General features: G+C 36.5%; 2 long non-coding RNA genes across 5 annotated transcripts in view; one reads left to right on the forward strand and one right to left on the reverse strand.

Annotated features, from left to right (window-relative positions):
- The window catches only part of LOC141278747 (uncharacterized), a 134678-nt gene extending 112650 nt beyond the window's left edge, over window positions 1-22028 (forward strand). Inside the window, exon 3 of the long non-coding RNA XR_012331887.1 lies at window positions 3656-22028. This is a non-coding gene — a long non-coding RNA (uncharacterized lncRNA). The remainder of the gene's footprint in view (window positions 1-3655) is intronic.
- Window positions 1-23797, reverse strand: part of LOC141278748 (uncharacterized) — a 171185-nt gene that overhangs the window by 66978 nt on the left and 80410 nt on the right. The window lies entirely within an intron of this gene.

Raw genomic sequence — 23797 nt, forward strand, 5'->3', positions numbered from 1 at the left:
TCCAAAAATTTAGAGCAGAAATAAATGAAACAGAAATGAAGAAAGAAATAAAAAAGGTCAATGAAACTAAAAGCTGGTTCTTTGAAAAGATAAACAAAATGAGTAAACCTTTAGTCAGACTCATCAAGAAAAAAATGGGAGAAAAGATGTTAAAAAAAGAAAAGAAAAAAGAAAAAAATGGGAGAGGGATCAAATCAATAAAATTAGAAATGAAAAAGGAGATGTTACAATGGACACCACGAAATACAAAGGATCTTAAGAGACTACTACAAGCAACCATATGCCAATAAAATAGACAGCCTCAAAGAGACAGACAAATTCTTAGAAAGGAACAATCTCCCAAGACTGAACTAGGAAGAAATAGAAAATATGAACAAACCAATCACAGGTACTGTAATTGAACCTGTGATTTTAAAAATTCCAACAAACAAAAGTCTAGGACCAGATGTCTTCACACAGACACAGGTGAATTCTATCAAACATTTAGAGGTGAGTTAATACTTATCCTTCTGAAACCATTTCAAAAAATTGCAGAGGCTGAAAACTCCCAATCTCATTCTGTGAGCCCACCATGATGCCAAAACCATCACCCTGATGCCAAAACCAGACAAAGATACCACACACACAAAAATTACAGGTCAATATCACTGATGATACAAACGCAAAAATCCTAAACAAAATATTAGTAAACTGACTCCAACAATACATTAAAAGGGTCAAGTAGGATTTATCCCAGGGATGCAAGGATTTTTTAATATCAGCAAATCAATCAGTGTGTTACACCATATTAACAAAGTGAAGAATAGAAAGCATATGATCATCTCAATAGATGCAGAAAAAGATTTTGACAAAATTCAATGCCCAATTATAATAAAAACTCTCCAGAAAGTGGGCACAGAGTGAACCTACCTCAGCATAATAAAGGCATACATGACAAATCCATAGCTAACATCACGCTCAATGGTGAAAAGCTGAAAGCATTTCCTTTAAGATCAGGAACAAGATAAGAGGTTCACTCTTGCCACTTTTATTCAACATAGTTTTGGAAGTCCTAGCCATGGCAAGCAGAGGTGAAAAAGAAATAAAAGGAATCCAAATTGGAAGAGAAGATGTAAAACTGTCACTGTTTGCAGATGACATGATACTATACATAGAGAATCTTCAAGATGCTATCAGAAAACTACTAGAGCTCATCAATGAATTCTGTAAAGTTGTAAGATACAAAATTAACACACAGAAATCTCTTGCATTTCCAAACAGTCACAACAAAATATCAAAATGAGACATTACAGAAACAATCTCATTTACCATCACATCAAAAAGAATAAAATGTCTAGGAATAAACCTACGTAAGGAAGCAAAAGGCCTGTACACTGAAAAGTATAAGATGCTGATGAAACAAATCAAAGATGACACAAACAGATGGAGATATACCATGTTCTTGGATTACAAGAATCAATATTGTCAAAATGACTCTACTACCCAGGGAAATCTACAGATTCAATGCAATCCCTATCAAATTACCAATGACATTTTCCACAGAACTAGAACAAACAATCTTAAAATTTGTATGAAGACATAAAAGACCCCCAATAGTCAAAGCAATCTTGAGGAAGAAAAACAGAGCTGGAGGAATCAGGCTCACTGACTTCAGACTATACTACAAATCCACAGTCATCAAAACAGTATGGTATTGGCATAAAAAGAGAAGTATAGTTCAGTGGAACAGGACAGAAATCCCAGAAATAAACCCACACTCCTATGCTCAATTAATCTATGACAAAGTATGCAAGACCATACAATGGAGGAAAGAGAAGTCTCTTTGATAAATGGTACTGGGAAAACTGGACAGCTACAAGTAAAATGAAATAATAACATTCTTTAACACCATACACAAAAATAAACTCAAAATGTATGAAAGACAGTGTAAGACGACACTATAAAACTCTTAGAGGAAGAGATAAGCACAACACTCTTTGACATAAATTGCAGGAATATCTTTTTCAAGCCACCTTCTAGAGTAATGGAAACAAAAATAAGCAAATGGGGCATAATTAAACTCAAAAACTTTTACACAGCAAAGGAAACCATAAAAAAAAATGAAAATACAACACACAGAATTGGAGAAAATATTTGCAAACTATGCTACTGACAAAGGATTAGTCTCCAAAATTTACAAACAGCTCATGTGGCTCAATATCAAAACAAACAAACAAACAACCCAATCAAAAAATGGGCAGAAGACCTAGATAGACATTTCTCCAAAGAAGACATACAGATGGCCAACAGGCACCTGAAAAGGTGCTCAACATCGCTAATTATTAGAGAAATGCACATCAAAACTACCATGAGATATCACCTCATACCAGTCAGAATGGCCATCATCAAAAAATCTTCAAACAATAAATGCTGGAGAGGGTGTGGAGAAAAGGGAACCCTTCCACACTTGGTAGGAATGTAAATTGGTACAGCCACAATGGAGAACAGGAAGGAAAGTTCCTTAAAAAAGTAAATAAAGAGCTAACATACAATCCAGCAATGCCACTCCTGGGCATATATCCAGAGAAAAAGATGCTTTGAAAGGATATATGCACCCCAATGTTCATTGCAGCACTGTTTACAATAGCCAAGACATGGAAGCAACCTAAATGTCCATCAACAGTGGAACGGATAAAGAAGATGTGGTACATAATCAGCCATAAAAAGAATGAAATATTGCCATTTGCAGCAACATGGATGGACCTACAGAATACTATGCTTAGTGAAGTAAGTCCAACAGAGAAAGACAAATATTATATCACTAATATAAAAACAATACAAATGAAATTTATATATAAAACAGAAACAGACTCACAGACATAGAAAACAAACTTATGGTTACCTAAGGGGAAAGGGTGGGCGAAAGGGGTAAATTAGGGGTATAAGGTTTACAGATACAAACTACTATACATAAAATAGATAAGCAACAAGGATTTACTGTTTAGCAGAGAGAACTATATTCAACATCTTGTAATAACATACAATGGAAAATAATCTGAAATATATATATATAACTGAATTACATTGCAGTACATCTGAAAATAACCAAATATCATATGTAAATCAACTATACTTCAATTAGAAAAAGGAATACTCTCACCAGCAAAGTTGTCCTTCAGAATTGAAGTAGAGATAAAGAGTTTTCCAGACAAGCAAAGCTAAAGGAGTTTATCACCACTAAATTAGCCATACAACAAAGGTTAAAAGGACTGCTTTAAGCTGAAATGAAAGGGTGCTGATCAGTAACAGGAAAACATATGAAAGCATAAATCTCACTGGTTAAGATAATCATATAGTAAAATTCAAAATAATCTTATATTGTAAAGGTGGTGAGTTAATCACCTATAGAACTAGTATGAAGGTTAATAAACAATAGTAGTAAAAATAACTAACATAAATAATTGTTAACACAGAAGAAGACGTAAATTGTGACATCAAAAAAATAAAATGTGGAGGACAGGAGTAAAAATGTAGGGCTTTAGAATGACTTAAATTTAAGTTATCATCAACTTAAAATACACTGTTATAAGATGTTTTAAGTAAGCCTCCTCTAAGATCAGGAACAAGACAAGGATGCTCATTCTCACAACTTTTTTTTTTTTTTTTTTTTTTGCAGTATGCGGACCTCTCACTGTTGTGGCCTCTCCCATTGTGGAGCACAGGCTCCGGACGTGCAGGTTCAGTGGCCATGGCTCATGTGCCCAGCTGCTCTGCGGCATGTGGGATCTTCCCGGACCGGGGCACGAACCCGTGTCCCCTGCATCAGCAGGCGGACTCTCAACCACTGCGCCACCAGGGAAGCCCTCACAACTTTTATTCATCCTGGTATTGGAAATTTTAGCTAGAGCAATTAGGCAAGAAAGGGAAATAAAAGGTATCCAAATCAGAAGGGAAGAAGTAAAATTTCACTATTTGCAGATGACATATTATTTATAGAAAATCCTAAAGACTCCACCAGAAAACTGTTTGAACTAATTAATGAATTCAACAACGTTGCAGGATACAAAATCAGTATCTGAAAATTGTTGCATTTTTCTATGCTAACAACAAATATTAGAATGAGAAATTAAGAAAACCATCCATTTACAACTGAATCAGAAAAATAAAATGCCTAGGAATAAATTTAACCAGGTGGGTGAAAGACCTGTACCCTGAAAAATATATGACATTTATGAAAGTAACTGAAAAAGGTACAGACAAATTGAAATATATTTTGTGCTCATGGATTGGAAGAAGTAATGTTGTTAAAATACCTGTATTACTGAAGCAATCTCCAGATTCAATGCAATCTTTATCAAAATTCCAATGGCATTTTTTTTTACAGAAAGAACAAAAAAATTCTAAAATTTGTATGAGACCACAAAGGACCATAAATAGCCAAAGCAATCCTGAGAAAGAACAAAGCTGGATGCATCATGCTCCCTGATTTCAAACTATATTACAAAGCTATAGTAATCAATATAGTGTTGTATTGGCATAAAACAGACATATAGATCAATCGAACAAAATAAGGAGCCCAGAAATAAACCCATGTATATATGGTCAAATAGATCATGACAAAGAAACCAAGAATATACAATGGGAAAGAATGGTCTCCTCAATAAATGGTGTAGGGAAAACTGTACAGCCACATGCAAAAGAATGAAATGGACCACTACCTTACGCCATACTAACTAACAAACAAACTACTAAGTACTAACTACAAAATAATACTACTAACAAACTAACTACTAACACATAAAAACTCAAATGGATTAAAGAATTGAATGTAAGGCCTGAAATCATAACACTCCTAGAAGAGAAACCGTAAACAAAATGAAAAGACAACCCATGGAATCGGAGAAAATATTTGCAAATGATGTGACTGACAAGGAATTAATTTCCAAAATATACAAACAAGTCAAACAGTTTAATATATATTAAAAAAATCCAATCAAAAAATGGGCAGAAGACTCAATAGACATTTCTCCAAAGAAGACATACAGATAGCCAACAGGCACATGAAAAGATGCTCAACATGGATAATTTTTAGAGAAATGCAAATCAAAACCACAATGAGGTATCATCTCATGCCAATCAGCATGGACATCATCAAAAAGCCTACAAATAATAAACGCTGGAGAGGGTGTGGAAAAAAGGGAGCCCCCCCTTCACTGTTGCTAGGAATGTAAATTGGTGTAGCCACTATGGAGAACAGTATTGAGGTTCCTTAAAAAACTAAAACTCGAACTACCATATGATCCTGCAATCCCATTCCTGGGCATATATCCAGAAAAGACAAAAACTTCTAAGTCAAAACAATATATGCATTCCAATGTTCATAGCAACACTATTTACCATAGCCAAGACATGGAAGCAACCTAAATGTCCATTGACAGATGAATGGATAAAGAAGATGTGGTGTGTGTATACACACACACACATATATATTTATATAATAGAATATTATTCAGCCATAAAAGAGAATAAAATAATGCTATTTGCAGCAACATGGTGGACTTATCATACTAAGTAAAGTCAGAGGAAGAAAAGTATAATATGATATCACTTATATGTGGAATCTAAAAAACATGATACAAACGAACTTATTTACAAAACAGAAATAGACTCACAAACATAGAAAACCAACTTATGGTTACCAAAGGGGAAAGCAGGGGTGGTGAGGGGAGGGATAAATTAGGCATTTGGGATTAACATATACACACTACTACATATAAAATAGATAACCAACAAGGACATACTGTATAGCACAGGGAACTATATTCAATATTTTATAATAACCTATAATGGAAATGAATCTGAAAAAAGAATACATATATTCATATATATATATATATAACTGAATAACTTTAAAAAGAAAACTCCTAGAAGAAAACATAAGTGGTAAGCTCCTTGGCATCATTCTTGCCAAGTGGCACTATGTCAAACTAAAAAACTTCTGCACTGTATCAACTAAATGAAAAGGCAATCTATTGAATGGGAGGAAATATTTGCAAATCATATGTCTCACAAGGGGCTAAATTCCAAAATATTAAAAACTCATACAACTCAATAGCAAAAAAACTCCAACCAATCTGATTAAAAAATGGGCAGAGGCTCTGGATAGACATTTTCCCAAAGATGACATACAGCTAACCAACTGGTACATGAAAAGATGCTCAATGTCACTAATCATCAGAGAAATGTGAATCAAAACCACTATGAAATATTACCTCACACCTGTTAGAATGACATTATCAGAAAGAAATAATTATTGGCAAAGGTGTGGTAAAATGGGAACGTTTGTGCACTGTTAGTGGGAATGTAAATTGGTGCAGCCCCTGTGGAAAACAATGTGAAGGTTCTTCAAAAAAATTAAAACATAACTACCATATAATCCAGCAATTCCACTTCTAGTCATTTATCTGAGGAAAATGATAACGCTCTCTCAAAAAAGGTATATGCACTCCCACATTTTAAAATACATCTCTATTAGAGTATAATTGCTTCACAATACTATGTTGTACAACAAAGCAAATCAGCCATATGCATACATATATCCCCATATCCCCTCCCTCTTGATCCTCCCTCCCACCCTCCCTAACCCACCCCTCTAGGTGGTCACAAAGCACCGAGCTGATCTCCCTGTGCTATGCGGCTGCTTCCCACTAGCTATCTATTTTACGTTTGGTAGTGTATATATGTCGACGCTACTCTCACTTTGCCCCAGCTTCCCCCTCCCCCCTGCATCCTCAAGTCCATTCTCTACGTCTACGTCATGTAGATCTCCACATTTTTTACAGTATTATTTACAACAGCCAAGACATGAAAGCAACCTTAGTATCCATTGATGGATGAATAGATTCATTCATATAAATTAATATAAATATATATAGTATATATACACACTATATATATCAAATACATACACACACATATATACAACGGTGTTGTATTCCACCATAAAAAATGAAATCATGAATTTGTGGCCTCAGGGGTGGACCTTGAGGATATTATGCCAAGTGTAATAAGTCAGACAGAGAAAGACAGAAACTGTATGATCGCACTTATATGTGTAGAATTCAAAACAAATGAAAACAAATCTGAGCTTATGGACACAGAGAACAGTTGTTGGTTACCAGAGGTGAGGGGTGGGAGGTGGGTAAAATGCGTGAAACAGCAAAGGTACAAACTTTTATTATAAAATAAATTATGAGGATGTAATATACAGCATGGTGACTATAGTTAATCATACCCTATTTTATATTTGAAAGTTGCTGAGAGAGTAGGTCATAAAAGTTCTAATCACAAGAAAAAGCACTATGTCTAGTGGTAGAGGTTAACTAGTCTTATTGTGGCGATTAACTTGCAATATATACAAATATTGAATCAGTATGTTGTACACCTGAAACGAAAAGAATGTATGTCAACTATATCCCAAAAAGTCAATGTTAGCTAATATTTATATTATTCTTTGCAGATATTATTTCTTTCGCTTTTCAGGTACCTTTATGATCTTTTCTTTGTCTTGGTGTTCAATTTCATTATGATTTGTCTAGGTTTGGATTTACTTCTATTTATCTTTTTAAAAGTTTGTTTTTCTTCCATATCCTATGAATTCATATCTTTACATCTTTATTTTTATAATTCTCAGCTATAATCTCTTCAAATATTGTCTCTTCCTCATTCTCTATTGTATCTTTCTGACACCCCAATTATATGACACTCCAATTTTAAAGATGTTAGAACTTATCATTATAAATTAAATGTCTTTTAAACTCTAATATTTTCTAAGCCCTCTCTACTCTGAGCTAATAATTTTGTTTCTAGTTTCATAATTCTTTCTTCAGCTGTGCCTAATCTGTTCTTTATCCCCTGAGATTATATTTTTAACTTTTTTTTCCACTCCTAGGGGTTTGATTGTTTTCAAAGCTTGTCTCCATTTTTGTTGGTGATTTATTTTCTTGATGAGCATTTGAGTATCTCTTTTACTTCTTTATACATTTAAACACTTCTATTATTTTTTGTTTTCTGGCCAATAATTCTAATATCTGAAGTCTTGGGTGGGTGTTGGAGGAGGTAATCAAGAGGACATGACCTCCAGTTGGCTCTCAAACTGGACACAGCAGAGGCTTTTCACCTCTCTCCCTGTGCTTGGAATGTACACTGTCCCCCGTTCCCACAATGGGAACCATTTTCAAGGATGCAGCCTTGAGAGAACAACGTGTTATTGAGACTTTCTGGATGGCATGTGTGACTGACCTTCTACATAAACTTTCAAAATTTGGGGGGGGGGTCAGTGCAGAGATATCCTTGTCTTGCAGCTGCTCAAGAGAAGCTTCATATGGACGTTCCCTGCCCTCTGTGTATGGGGACCAGTTTCACATTTCATCTGGGATGCTCTTGAAGCAATTGCAAACTAACTGTGGGGGACAGGAATCTCTGCTGGTTGTTGTTTCTGCTGTTTCTTGTTTATGGAATCTTGAAAGGATTGAGGTATGTCCCTTCAGAAAGACAAATATCATATGATATCACTTATATGTGGAATCTAAAAAATATGATACAAATTAACTTATTTACAAAACAGAAATAGACTCACAGATTTCAAAAACAAAATTCTGATTACCAAAGGGGAAACATGGTGGGGAGGGATAACTTAGGAGTTTGGGATTAACATATACACACTAGTGTATATAAAATAGATAATCAACAAGGACCTACTGTATAGCACAGGGAACTTTATATTCTGTAATAACCTTCTTTTCTTGGGAAAAGAATGTGAAAAAGAATGGATATATGTATATGTATCCACTGAATCATTGAATTACTTTGTGGTACACCTGAAGCTAACACAATATTGTAAATCAACTATACTCCAGTATAAAAAAATTTTTAATAATTTAAAATTAGACTAAGAAACCTACTAGAGCGTATCACTAATATAAATCAAGAACAAAGAAACATAGCAAAGTCTCAAGCACAAATATTAGGTATAAAAACATAGTACTTGAAGTAAAAGACCTAATAGGTAGGCTGGATAGCAGAATGGATATGACTGAGGAACAAATCATTAAATTGGAAGATCTGATAGAGGAAATATCCCTGAAGGAGAGAACAAAGACAAGGGATTTTTTTTTCATTTAGAAAGACTAATACTCAAATAATGGGAATTTTAGAAAGAAGGAGAAATAAAATTGAAGAACTCATGAAAAAAAAACTTTCTTGGAATTAGAAAAAAAGATGAAGACCTCAGATTGAAGACATCACAGAATGACAAAGAAGATGATAAGGGCAGAGCCACATGTAGGCAAATGGTAGTAAAATTTAACAACATCAAAGACAAATTCCAAAAGCTGATAAAGAGAAGATTACATACACAGGAATGAGTATTAAATTTCCATCAGATTTCCAACAACAACACAATGAATGAAAGGAAAAGAAGAAATATACCTGTAATAACCCAGAATGAAAAGTCTAGAAAATAATATAATGAGAATTGGGAAATAGGGGAGACAAAAGGATATGAGATTAAACTATTATTTTTGCCTTATGCTATCAGTATATATATCAACATTTCTTTTTAGATATAAGAAAGGATATAAAAGAAATGAAAATGGGAGACTAAAGAAATATGTCCATTCTTAATTAATGCTTCTCTCCTTAAAGCAACAAAACACAGTGAGGTTTCCTTCCCTCTTATTCTTCTAAGTTAGTCCTGTAAGCTTGCAAGGACAGTGAAATGAGAATGAAAGTGACATGCGTCACTTCCAGACAAACACATTTCATTTCTGTGAGAAACTGCAATTTCCTTTCCCCAGCCTCAGTAACTGATGAAGTCTATGTTGAGATGGAGTCTTGGTAAGCCTGGGAACCTGAGTGCCTATGATGAGCAGAGCCCTACTATCAAATCTTGTTAGTAGCAAATAAACTCTGTATGCAGCAAATGAGGTCTTGGAATTGATTGTTATGGCATTGTAACTGAGCCTCTGCTTACTGACAAAGATGTATGCGTATATTTCTAAGACATTTCTCACTTATTTATTGCTATTCCTTAAGGGCTTATCTGAGAAAAGAAATTGTAAAGTCTTGCCAGATCCTCTCCCTAGTTACCTGACTTCAGAGACTGACTGATGGACTGTTGGGTTATGTCTAGCAACACTTCAGATGCCTTTCCAAAGAGTATGTGAGTCCTCCCCGAGCTAAGGAGTGCTAATAAACCTCTACTTTTAATAACTAAAGTGCAAAAATGATTGCTTTTGTGCTTAGAAACATGATATCATGTGCTTTATGATATCCAATTGGTCTTTGAAAGAGGTCCTCCGAAGAGCTGTATGCCAGGGCCCTCTAGAGGGAACCCTGAACAAGAAACAGGGAACTGGGCTATTTCCAGACTGAAGAAGTACAAAAGGTGGGACAGGAAGCATTCTTGGGAACTGTTGACCAGATAAATATTGAAAAGAATGACCACCAGAAGACTCTGTTGCTGGTGAGATTACCTATGCTAAGAGAAGCTGCTGAGAGATATTGCTGGAAACATCAAGCTAGAGCTGTGCTTCTCAAACTTGAACGTGCAGGTGAATCACCTGGGAATCTTGTTAAAATACAGACTAATTCAGTACCTCTGGGCTGGGGTGGGGCAGGATTGAACACTTCTAACAATCTCCCAAGTAATGCCAAGGCTACTGGTCCTCATTCTGCACTTTTAGGAGCTAGTGTAATTGTTCTCGCTCATGACTGCACATTCAAGTCAGCTGGAGAGCTGTAAAAACAATAATGTCACCTCTAGATATTCTGATTTAATTAGTCTGCAAGTGGCCTAGCATCAGGAGCTTTAGAGGCTCCCCAGGGGATTTGAATGTGCAACCAAAGTTAAGAACCAATGAGAGAAACCTTTGGGCTCCTTCCAGTGGGCATAACATCAAGGACATAGTTGACCCCACACAAGATATTGTTGACCCTATAATTCTTTCTCACAAGAGTCCTCAACCAACTACTGGCATCCATAGAGGAGAGGAGAGTTTCCTAGCACTTTAGAAACAATGATAATTACAGTTAGGAATAACATTTTCTGAGCACTTAGTGTATGCCAACAAATTTACAAATTACATTAATTCTCCCATTTACTCATTACCAAATGTTATAGGGCAGGTACCATTACCTACATAATAGATGAAAAAATTGGGGTTTAGAGAGACCAAGTAACTTGCCTGAAGCCACCTAGCAATTAAATTATGAATCTAGAAATAGTACCAGGCAAACTAATGCCAGAGGCCATATGTTTAATCACCATACTGCTCAGTGCTTTGCGGTAAGAAAAAAATGCATAATCATTTTCTCTATCAAACTCCATGGAGATGAGCCCATAAACTGTAAGTGGGAACTTAAATGATCTATAGAGAAACTCTAAATACAAACCAGGCCACTGTTTGAAAAAATAAGAAATTTCACATATTAAGCACCTATCATGACCCAAAGGTTTATCCTTGTACAGAATATGTGTAATTTAGCCTCCCTCCAGACACTTCCTCCCTGTCTCTCCACCTCGTTCTATATGACTTTTCTAGAATCATCTGTTCTTAGTTACATGGGGAAAACATACACCCGTGTGAGAATGGGTTATAGGCCACTTTTCCAGGTTTACCTTGTTCCTACCAGTCTCAGGTATCTGTTCATTGTATAGCTTCTCCCTGCCTAGAACTTCTCATTATGCTGTTTGGGGCATCTGGTGAGCCCTGAGGGACAGTAGAGGAAAGGGGACACCACCCTTTACTTAGGAAGGCACAGTGTTTACTGCTCCTCCATTAGTTTTCAGAGTACCAATGCCCAACACAGGGCTGGACAAGAAACAGACTTTATCAGATAACTACTGAAGAATAACTAGAGAAAACTGCAACACAGGGGAAAACAACATTTGATGCTAAATATTGGGTTGGCCAAAAAGTTCATTCAGCATATTGCAGAATTTAACCAAGAGCCTCCTCTGCTGAGATGCTGCCACCATTCCTGAGAAGACCGCGCTATACTGTTTTATTTGACAATGCTGCTTTTCTTGCTAGTACCCTGGCTTTGAGGCTACAGCTTGGGGAGACAAGACACATCAAACAGTCTCTGTGCTGTCATCATTGAAAGATGATATACTTTAATTTTACTAGGAGGCTGTATGGCTTTTTTTCAGAGAGACAAGGATTGAAGCTTCTTCCTATTTTTTTTTTTTTTTTTTTTTTTTTTTTTTTTTTGCGGTACGCGGGCCCCTCACCGCTGTGGCCTCTCCCGTTGCGGAGCGCAGGCTCCGGACGCGCAGGCCCAGTGGCCATGGCTCACGGGACCAGCCCTCCGGGGCATGTGGGATCTTCCCGGACCGGGGCACGAACCCGCGTCCCCTGCATCCGCAGGCGGACTCTCAACCACTGCGCCACCAGGGAAGCCCTTCTTCCTATTATTTAATACCTCTGGGACCTTGGACAACTTACTTATCCTTTCTACTTTCATATACAAAAGTGTGTTAATAATTTTACCTAATCAAGAGGAAAATGTCATCAGAATCACCAAATAATATGTCCTTTGCATGTTTCCCTCCCCAACAACAATTTATCATACAACCACAGACAAAAGTGTCTTCCTGGGAGTTTTGGGATCCAGGTAGGAAACAGTGAAACCCAAGTGCAGTCCAAGAACAGAGAGAGCCATTTTGTTAAGTAGGCTCATACCAAGGTAGCTGACTCACTGACCATGGTCCCAGCTATAGAAACAGAAACAGCTCTCTACCCATGGGAAACTTGGCTATAGCTCTGTTTGCCTTGGTCCTGTCACCAGCATCATATACCAAGGGACCCAAGAGGAGTCACGCCCACTCTGTATCTGTTAATAGACGTACAGTCCTTGGTCCCAGATGTGGAAACTGAAGTGACCTGTGAACCAACTCCAGCCCCTCTTGGCTATAGTCTGGGAGACCCAGAGGTAAGCCCACCAAACTTGGTTAGACTGTAGATACTAAAAGAGCCTTGTAAATGAGTAAAGGCCATTTAGATAAGATAACTAACATCATGCTCACTGGTGAAAAGCTGAAAGGTTTTCTTGTAAAATCAGGAACAAGACAGGGATGCCCACTGTTACCACTTGTATTAAACATAGTATCAGAAGTCCTAGCCAGAGCAATTAGGCAAGAAAAGAAATAAAAAGCATCCAAATCAGAAAGAAAGAAGTAAAATTGTATCTGTTTGCAAGTGACATGATCTTATGTATAGGAAACTCTAAAGACTCCACCAAAAAACTTTTAGATTAAATGAAGTCAGTAAAGTTGCAGGATACAAAATCAACATACACAAAATCAGTTGCTTTTCTATACATAATAAAATAACTGAGAAATAAATAAAAAATCCCACTTACAATAGAATCATAAACAGCAAAGTAAGTACTCATACATTCTGGGAAAAAATAGCAATGTAGGAGATCCCAACTTCCCCATCCCCCCTACATGATCAGTGATTAGACAGCTATCCACAAAGAAAAACAGCTTCCAGAGACCCCTAGATTCCACTTAGGAAGTTTTAGCAATACCATGGAACAAAAAAACCAGAGTAATTGCACGAGAAGAAAAGAAAGAAAACTTCATTTTGCCTGCATTATACTATCCCCCAAGTTGGCATCATGCAGCACCAAGAAGAAACTTCCCAGCTAGAAAGAATTCCTTTCACCAAGAAAGGAAGAGTGGGGTGAGTCACTAGCTTCTGTAGCCTTTCCTAGCACATCATTAATGTCTAGCTTTGGTTTTACCCCATCCAGATAAACAAAGAGAGCTGGCCAGGAACAAGAAAGAAAAGCAGAGGCTATCATTAGCAAACACATAGCAAGAGTGATTATGGTTCACAAAGACCTGCTCTGCAGACAAACTAGCAGCTTCCTCAACTGGCAGTCAAGGGTCAGCTACGTAGATCTTACCAGTTGCCCCATAGGTATTTATGTTTGCTAATGCCAACCTTACCTCAGTGCCTCCCTACCCCTTCCCTACCCTGTATTCTCTCTCTCAGCCTTCACACCACCACTAGAGCCCAGGTTCACAATGACAGCCATCCAAGCTCTCTGTGCCTGTGCAAGTATAAAATATCAGATACCCGGGTCCTTCCCTGTCCCCCACCAGAGCCTAAGAGGTATGCTGGCAGCTAACTTAGCCTTCTCCAGCTGCATGAGTGCAAGAAAACATCATAGTGTTTCTATATTCCTTATCCCCACCAGCATGTCCACACTTGGGGCTAGTCCCTTAAGCTGTGCATTGCATGCCACTGGCCTGATGCCCAAAATTGGCCTCCACTGCAGCGTGAGTGCACACAGGAGAAAGTATGCAGCCATGAGTGAACACATCAACAGCCAGGGCCCCCACAGGAGCTTGTGGAATTGCAGATACACAGGGCCAACTATAAACTTATATGCAGATTTTTAACTGCACAGTGGGTCAGTACCTCTAACCCCTGCATTGTACAACGGTCAACCATATAGGTGCAAAAATTCTTAAATGTTAAAATTCTAAAATATTAACAAACCAAAGTTAATAGAACATTAAAAGAATCATTCACCATAATCAAGTGGATTTTATTCCTAGGATGCAAGGATGGTGTAACATCCAAAAAATTGATCGGTGTGATAAATCACATTGACAAAATGAAAGATAAAAATTATTTGATCATCTCAATAGATGCAGAAAAAGCATCTGACCAAGTACAAAATCCTTTCATTATAAAAACCCTCAACAAAATGGGTATAGAAAAAAATACCTCCACAAAATAAAGGCCATGTATGACAAACTCACAGCCTAGATTATATTCAGTGGTAAAATGTTGAAAACTTCTCCTCTTAGATCAGGAACAAGATAAGGGTGCCCACTCTCACCACCCCTACTTAACACAGTACTGGAAACCTTAGCCAGATAAATTGGGAAAGAAAAAGAAATAAAAGGCTTCCAAACAGGAGAGGAAGAAGAAGCAAAATTGTCTTTTTTTGCAGATGATATGATCTTACATATAGAAAATCCCAAAGTCTGCACAAAACACTGCTAGAACTAATCAACAAATTCAGTAGGGTTTCAGGATACAAAATCAACATATAGAAAAACACCTGAATATATATAACAATAATATATTCAACAATCAATAAAATGTCTGAAAAAAGAAAGAAATACTCCCAGCCACAATAGCATCAAAAACAATAAAATACTTAGGAATAAATCTAACCAAGGAGGTGAAATTCTTTGAACTGAAAACCACAAGACTTCAATGGAAGAAACTGAGGACGCAAACAAATGGAAAGATATCTTGTGTTCATGGACTGGAGGAATTAAGGTTGTTAGCATGTCCATACCACCCAAAGCCATCTATAGATTCAATGTACTTCCAGTGGCATTTTTCACAGAAATAGAAAAAAAAATCCTAAAATTGTATGGGGCCACAAAAGACCCCAAATAGCCAAAACAATCCTAAGAAAGAAAACAAAGCTGGAGGCATCACACTTCCTGATTTCAAACTATACTACAAAGCTATTATAGTCAAAACAGTATGGTACTGTTTGGAACAGAGTTAAGAGCCCAGAAATGAACCCCTTCATATACAGTCAACTAATATTTGACAAGGGAGCCAAGGATGTTCAGTGGAGAAATGTCTCTTCAATAAATGATATTGGGAAAACTGGATAACCACATGCAGAAGAATGATATCGGCCCCCTACCTTTCTCCACTCACAAAAATGAACTCAAACTGGAATAAATACTTAAATTTAAGACCTGAAACCATGGAAGTCCTAGAAGAAAAGAGAAAATCTCCTTGCATTGGTCTTAGCAGTGATTTACTGAATGTGACAGCACTATCAACAAAGCAAAACCAATAAGTGGGACTACGTTAAACTGAAAAGCTTTTACACATAAAACAATCAATGAAATGAAAAGGCAACCTATAGAATGGGAGAACATATTTGTAAATTATATATATGATAAGGTAATATCCAAAATATATAAAAAACTCACAATTGAATAACAAAAAACTAACAATTCAGTTGTTAAAAAAATGAGCAGAGGAACTGGATAGATAGTTTTCCAAGGAAGAGGTAAAAAATGGCCAACATGTGCATGTATAGGTGTTCAACATCACTAATCACTAGGTAAATACAAATCAAAACACAATGAGATATCACCTAACACCAGTTAGAATGCCTCTCATTAAAAAGACAAGAGATAGCAAGTATTGGTGAGGGTGTGCAGAAAAGGGAACCCTCTTGCACTGTTGGTGGAAATGTAAATTGGTATAGCCACTATGGACAAGAATATGGAGGTCCTCAAAAAATTAAAAATAGAACTACAGTATGACCCAGCAATCCCACTTCTGCATATATATCCAAAGAAATTGAAATCAAGATCTTGTAGAGATATCTGCACTTCCATGTTCATTGAAGCATTATTCACAATAGAAAAGCCATGGAAACAATATGTGTCCTTCAACAGATGATTATATAAAGAGGATACACACACACACACACATACACACATACACACACACACCTTGAGGGCATTATGTTAAGTGAAATAAGTCAGAGAAAGACAAATACTGTATGATATCACTTATATGTAGAATCTAAAAAAGACAAACTCACAGAAACAATAGAGTGGTGGTTACATGAGGTTAGCATGTGGTAGAAATGGGGAGATATTCATCGAAGTGTGCAAACCTCCAGTTATAAGATTAATAAATTTGGGGATCCAAGGTACAGCATGGTGATTATAACTAATAATACTGTACCATATACTATGTTGCTAAGAGAGTAAATCTTAAATGTTATCACAACAGAAAAGAAATGGTAATTATATGATGGGATGGAAGTGGTATCTAATAATATGGTGGTAATCATTTTGCAATCTATAAATGTACCAAGTAAATGTGTAAACTTACACAATGCTATATGTTAGTTATATGTCAATAAAGCTTGAGGAAAAACAGTAAAATACTTAGGAATAAATTTAACCAAGGAGTGAAAGATCTCTACACTGAAAACTATTAGACATTGATGAAAAAAATTAAAGAAGACACAAATAAATGAAAAGATAGCTCAAATTCATGGATCAAAAGAATATTGTTAAGATGCCCATACCACCTAAAGTCATCTATAGAATGAAATTTCTATCAAAATTCCAATGGCACTTTTTGCAGAAATAGAAATAACAATCCTAAAACTCATAAGAAACCACAAAAGACCCTGAATAGCCTAAGTAATCTTGAACAAGAAGAACAAAGCTGGAGGCATCACACTTTCTGATTTCAAACTGTACTACAATGATTTAGTAATCAATAAGTATGTTAATGTCATAAAAATAGACACATAGCCCCATGGAATAGAGAGCTCAGAAATAAATCCAAACATATATGGTCAACTAATATTCCACCAAAAATTACTCAATGGCAAAAGATAAAGTTTTCAATACATGGTTTTGGGAAAAATGGATATTAACATGCAGACCCCTATCTCACACCACTCACAAAAATAAACTCAAAATGGATTAAACACTTAAACGTAAGACTTGAAACCATGAAACACCTAGAGAAAACAGTGTAAAATCTGCTTAACATTGGTCTTGGAGCAATGTTTTGGATATGACACCAAAAAAACAAGAAACAAAACAAAAATTAACCAACTACTGCATTAGTTTGATGTTTGAGGGACTACGTCAAATAAAACACTTTTTCATAGCAAAAGAAGCAATCAACAAAATGAAAAGGTAACCAACATATTGGGAGAAAGTATTTGTAAACAATATATCAGATAAGGGATTAATAATAAAAAAAAATAAGGAATTCATACAACTCAATAGGAAAAAAATCCAATTAAAAAATATGCAGAGTCTGGAGACAAGATGGCTAAGAAGAAGGACTTGAGCTCCCCTCTCTCATGAAAACACCAAAAGTACAGCTAACTGCTGAACAACTATCAACAAAAAATACCAGAGCCTACCAAAAAAGATATTCTACATCCAAAGACAAAGAAGAAGCCATGAGACAGCAGGAAGTGACCATTCACAATAAAATCAAATCCCATACCTGATGGGTGGGTGAACCACAAATTGGAAAATAATTATATCACAGAGGTTCTCCCACAGGAGTGTGAGTTATGAGCCCCACATCAGGCGAAAAGGTGAAAGCATTTCCTCTAACATCAGGAAGACAAGGATGTCCACTCCCAGCACTTTTATTCAACATAGTTTTGGAAGTCCTAGCCACAGCATGCAGAGAATTAAAAAAAAAAAAAAAAAAGGAATCCAAACTGGAAAAGAAGAAGTAAAACTGTCACTGTTTGCAGATGACATGATACTATACATAGAAAATCCTAATGATGCTCCCAGAAAACTACTAGAGCTCACAAATGAATCTGGTAACATTGCAAGATTTAAAAGTAATACACAGAAATCTCTTGCATTTGTATACACTAAAAACAAAAGATCAGAAAGACAATTTAAATTAAAAAATCCCATTTACCACTGCATTAAATAAAATAAAATACTTAGGAATAAACCTACCTAAGGAGGCAAAAGAACTGTACTCCAAAAACTGTAACTTGCTGATGAAAGAAATCAAAGACAACATAAACAGATGGAAAGATATACCATGTTCTCAGACTGGAAGAATCAATACTGTTAAAATGCCCACATTCCCCAAGGCAATCTAGAGATTCAAAGCAATCACTATCAAATTATCAATGGCATTTTTCACACAACTAGAACAAAATTTTTTTTTAATTTGTATGGAAACACAAAAGACCCTGAATAGCCAAAGCAATGTTAAGAAAGAAAAATGGAGCAGGAGGAATCAGGCTCCCTGACTTCAGACTATACTACAAAGCTACTTTAATCAAAAGAGTATGGTACAGGCACAAAGATAGAGTTATAGTCCAATAGAACAGAAGAGAGAGCCCAGTAATAAACCCACATACCTATGGTCAATTAATCTACAACAAAGGAGGCAAGAATATACAATGGAGGAAAGACAGTCTCTTCAACAAATGATGCTGGGAAAAACTGGACAGGTACATGTAAAAGAATGAAATTAGAACATTTTCTAACACCATACACAAAATAAACTCAAAATAGGTTAAAGACCTAAATGTAAGACTGGATACTATAAAACTCTTAGAGGAAAACATAGGCAGAACACTCTTTGACATAAATTGCAGAAATATCTTTTGGATCCATCTCCTGGAGTAATGAAAATAAAAACAAAAATAAACAAATGGGACCTAATGAAACTTAAAATCTTTTGCATAGCAAAGGAAAACATAAACAAAACAAAAAGATAACGCACAGAATGCGAGAAAATATTTGCAAACAATGCAACTGACAAGGGCTTAATCTCCAAAATTTAAAACAGCACATGAAGCTCAATATCATAAAAACAAACAACCCAATCGGAAAATGGACAGAAGACCTAAATAGATATTTGTCCAAAGAAGACATACAGAGGGCCAAGATCACAGGAAAAAATCCTCAACATCACTAATTATTAGAGAAACACAAATCAAAACTACAATGATTAAAAAAAAAAAAAACTACAATGAGATATTACCTCACACCAGTCAGAATGGCTATCATCAAAAAGTCTACAAACAATAAATGCAGGAGAGGGTGTGGAGTAAAAGGAACACTCCTACATGGTTGATAGGAATATAAATTGGTACAGTCACTATGGAGAACAGTATGAAGATTCCTTTAAAAACTAAGAATAAAGCTACCAAGTGATCCTTCAGTCCACCTCCTGGGCATATATCTGGAGAAAACCACAATTCAAAAAGAAATGTGTGGGGGGACCTTCAAGATGGTGCAGGAGTAAGATGTGGAGATCACCATCCTCCCCACAAATACATCAAAAATACATCTACATGTAGAATAACTCCTACAGAACACCTACTGAATGCTGGAAGAAGACCTCAGACTTCCCAAAAGGCGTGAGCCAGAGCCCCGTAATAAGCCGCTGCTTTAACCCCATCCTGTCTGGGTGGGAACAGAGGGCTGAGGGCGACCTACAAGCAGAGGTGGGGCCAAAACCAAAGCTGAACCCCAGGAGCTGTGCAAACAAAAAAGAGAAAGGGAAGTTTCTCTGAGGAGCTCAGGAGCATAGGATTAAATCCCCACAACCAATGTGAGGTACCCTGCATCTGTGGAATACCTGAATAGACAATGAATTATTCCAAAATTGAGGTGGTGGACTTTAGGAGAAACTGTAGACATGGGGTTTGCTGTCTGTGACTGAGTTGTTTCTGATTTTTATATATATCTTAGTATAGTTTTTAGCACTTGTTATCATTGATGGATTTGTTTATTGGTTTGGTTGCTCTCTCTTTTTAAAAAATTACTTTTTACTTTAATAATTGTTAAAAAAATTATTTTAATAATTTTTAAAAATTCTTATTTATTTACTATTATATTTTTCTTTCTTTTTTTCCTCATTTTTCATCTGAGCCATGCGGCTGACAGGGTCTTTGTGCTCCGGCCTGGTGTCAGGACTGAGCCTCTGAGGTGAAAGAGCTGAGTTCAGGACACTGGACCACCGGAGACCTCCCAGCCCCACATAATATCAGTTGGCAAAGAGCTCTACCCAAAACCTCCATCTCAATGCTACACCCAATGCCAAACAACTGGCAAGACAGGAACACAACCCCACCCATTAGCAGAGAGGCTGACTAAAATCACACTAAGTTCACAGACACCCCAAAACACACCACTGGATGTGGCCCTGCCCACCAGAAAGACACGATCCAGCCCCACCCACCAGAACACAGCCACCAGTCCCCTCCACCAGGAAGCCTACACAACCCACGGAACCACCTTGGCCACTGGGGGCAGACACCAAAAACAATGGGAACTATGTACCTGCAGCCTGCGAAAAGGAGACCCCAAACACAGTTACTTAAACAAAATGAGAAGACAGAAAATATGCAGCAGATGAAGGATCAAGGTAAAAACCCAACAGACCAAACAAATGATGAGGAAATAGGTAGTCTACCTGAAAAAGAATTCAGAATAATGGTAGTAAAGATATCCAAAATCTTAGAAATAGAATGGAGAAAATATAAGAAACGTTTAAAAAGGACCGAGAAGAACTAAAGAACAAACAAACAATGATGAACAACACAATAAATGAAATTTAAAATTCTCTAGAAGGAATCAATAGCAGAATAACTGAGGCAGAAGAACAGATAAGTGACCTGGAAGATAAAATAGTGGAAATAACTACCATGAAGCAGAAAAAAGAAAAAAGAATGAAAAGAATTGAGGACAGTCTCGGAGACCTCTGGGACAACATTAAACACACAAACATTCAAATTATAGGGGTTCCAGAAGAAGAGAAAAAAAAAGGGTCTGAGAAAATATTTGAAGAGATTAGGGAAAACGTCCCTAACATGGGCAAAGAAATAGTCAGTCAAGTCCAGGAGTGCAGAGAGTCCCATACAGGATAAATCCAAGTAAAAACACACCAAGACACATATTAATCAAACTATCAAAAATTAAATACAAAGAAAAAATATTAAAAGCAGCAAGGGAAAAGCAACAAATAACATACAAGGGAATTGCCATAAGGTTAACAGCTGATCTTTCAGCAGAAACTCTGCAAGGCAGAAGGGAGTAGCAGGACATATTTAAAGTGATGAAAGGGAAAAACCTATAACCAAGGTAACTCTACCAAGCAAGGATCACATTCAGATTTGACAGAGAAGCAAAAATAACACACAAGAAAAAGTTAAGATAATTCAGCTCCACCAAACCAGCTTTACACCAAATGCAAAAGCAACTTCTCTAGGCAGGAAACACAAGAGAAGGAAAAGATCTACAATAACAAACCCAAAACAATTAAGAAAATAGTAATAGGAACACACATATCGAAATTTACCTGAAATGTAAATGGATTTTATGCTCCAACCAAAACACATAGACTGACTGAATTGATACAAAAAGAAGGCCCATATATATACTGTCTACAAGAGACCCATCTCAGATCTATGGACACATACAGACTGAAAGTGAGGGGATGGAAAAAGATATTCCATGCAAATGGAAATCAAAAGAAAGCTGAAGTAGCAATTCTCATATCAGACAAAATAGGCTTTAAAATAAAGACTATTATAAGAGACAAAGGAGGACACTACATAATGATCAAGGGATCAATCCAAGAAGATATAACAATTGCAAATATTTATGCAACCAACATAGGAACACCTCAATACATAAGGCAAATTCTAACAGCCATAAAAAGGGAAATTGACAGGAACGCAATCATAGTAGGGGACTTGAGCACCCCACTTTCACCAATGGACAGATCATCCAAAATGAAAATAAACATGGAAACACAACCTTTAAATGACACATTAAACAAATTTCACAATTTGTATGGAAACACAAAAGACCCCAAATAGCCAAACAATCTTTTGAAAGAAAAATGGAACTGGAGGAACCAGGCTATACTACAAAGCTACAGTAATCAAGACAGTATGGTACCGGCACCAAAACAGAAATATAGATCAATGGAACAGGATAGAAAGCCCAGAGATAAATCCACGCACATATGGTCACCTTATCTTTGATAAAGGGGGAAAGAATATACAATGGAGAAAAAACAGCCTCTTCAATAAGTGGTGCTGGGAAAACTGGACAGCTACATGTAAAATAATGAAATTAGAACACTCCCTAACATAATATACAAAAACAAACTCAAAATGGATTAAAGACCTAAATGTAAGGCCAGACACTATAATACTCTTAGAGGAAAGCATAGGAACAACACTCTTTGACATAAATCACAGCAAGATCCTTTTTGACCCACCTCCTAGAGAAATGGAAATAAAAGCAAAAGTAAACAAATGGGACCTAATGAAATTTAAAAGCTTTTGTACAGCAAAGGAAACCATAAACAAGATGAAAAGACAACCCTCAGAATGGGAAAAAATATTTGCAAATGAAGCAACTGATAAAGGCTTAATCTCCAAAATATACAAGCAGTTCATGCAGCTCAATATCAAAAAAACAAACAACCCAATCCAAAAATGGGCAGAAAAGCTAAATAGACATTTCTCCAAAGAAGATATACAGATGGCCAATAAACACATGAAAGGATGCTCAACATCACTAATCATTAGAGAAATGCAAATCAAAACTACAATGAAGTATCACCTCACACCAGTCAGAATGGCCATCATCAAAAAATCTACAAACAATAAATGCTGGAGAGGGTGTGGAGAAAAGGCAACACTCTTGCACTGTTGGTGGGAATGTAAATTGATACAGCCACTATGGAGAACAGTATGGAGGTTCCTTAAAAAGCCAAAAATAGAATTACCATATGACCCAGCAATCCCACTACTGGGCATATACCCTGAGAAAACCATACTTCAAAAGGAGTCATGTACCACAATGTTCACCGCAGCATGACTTACAATAGCCAGGACATGGAAGCAACCTAAGTGTCCTTCGACAGATGAATGGATAAAGAAGATGTGGCATGTATATACAATGGAATATTACTCAGCCATAAAAGAAATGAAACTGAGTTATTTTGTAGTGAGGTGGATGCACCTAGAGTCTGTCATACGGAGTGAAGTAAGTCAGAAAGAGAAAAGCAAATACCATATGGTAACACATATATATGGAATCTAAATTTTAAAAAAAACGTTCTGAAGAACATAGGAGCAGGGCAGGAATAAAGACTCAGATGTAGAGAATGGACTTGAGGACACAGGGAGGGGGAAGGGTAAGCTGGGATGA

The sequence above is a fragment of the Tursiops truncatus genome, chromosome 5 (assembly GCF_011762595.2).
Source record: "Tursiops truncatus isolate mTurTru1 chromosome 5, mTurTru1.mat.Y, whole genome shotgun sequence".
In the NCBI taxonomy this organism is placed as follows: Eukaryota; Metazoa; Chordata; class Mammalia; order Artiodactyla; family Delphinidae; genus Tursiops; species Tursiops truncatus.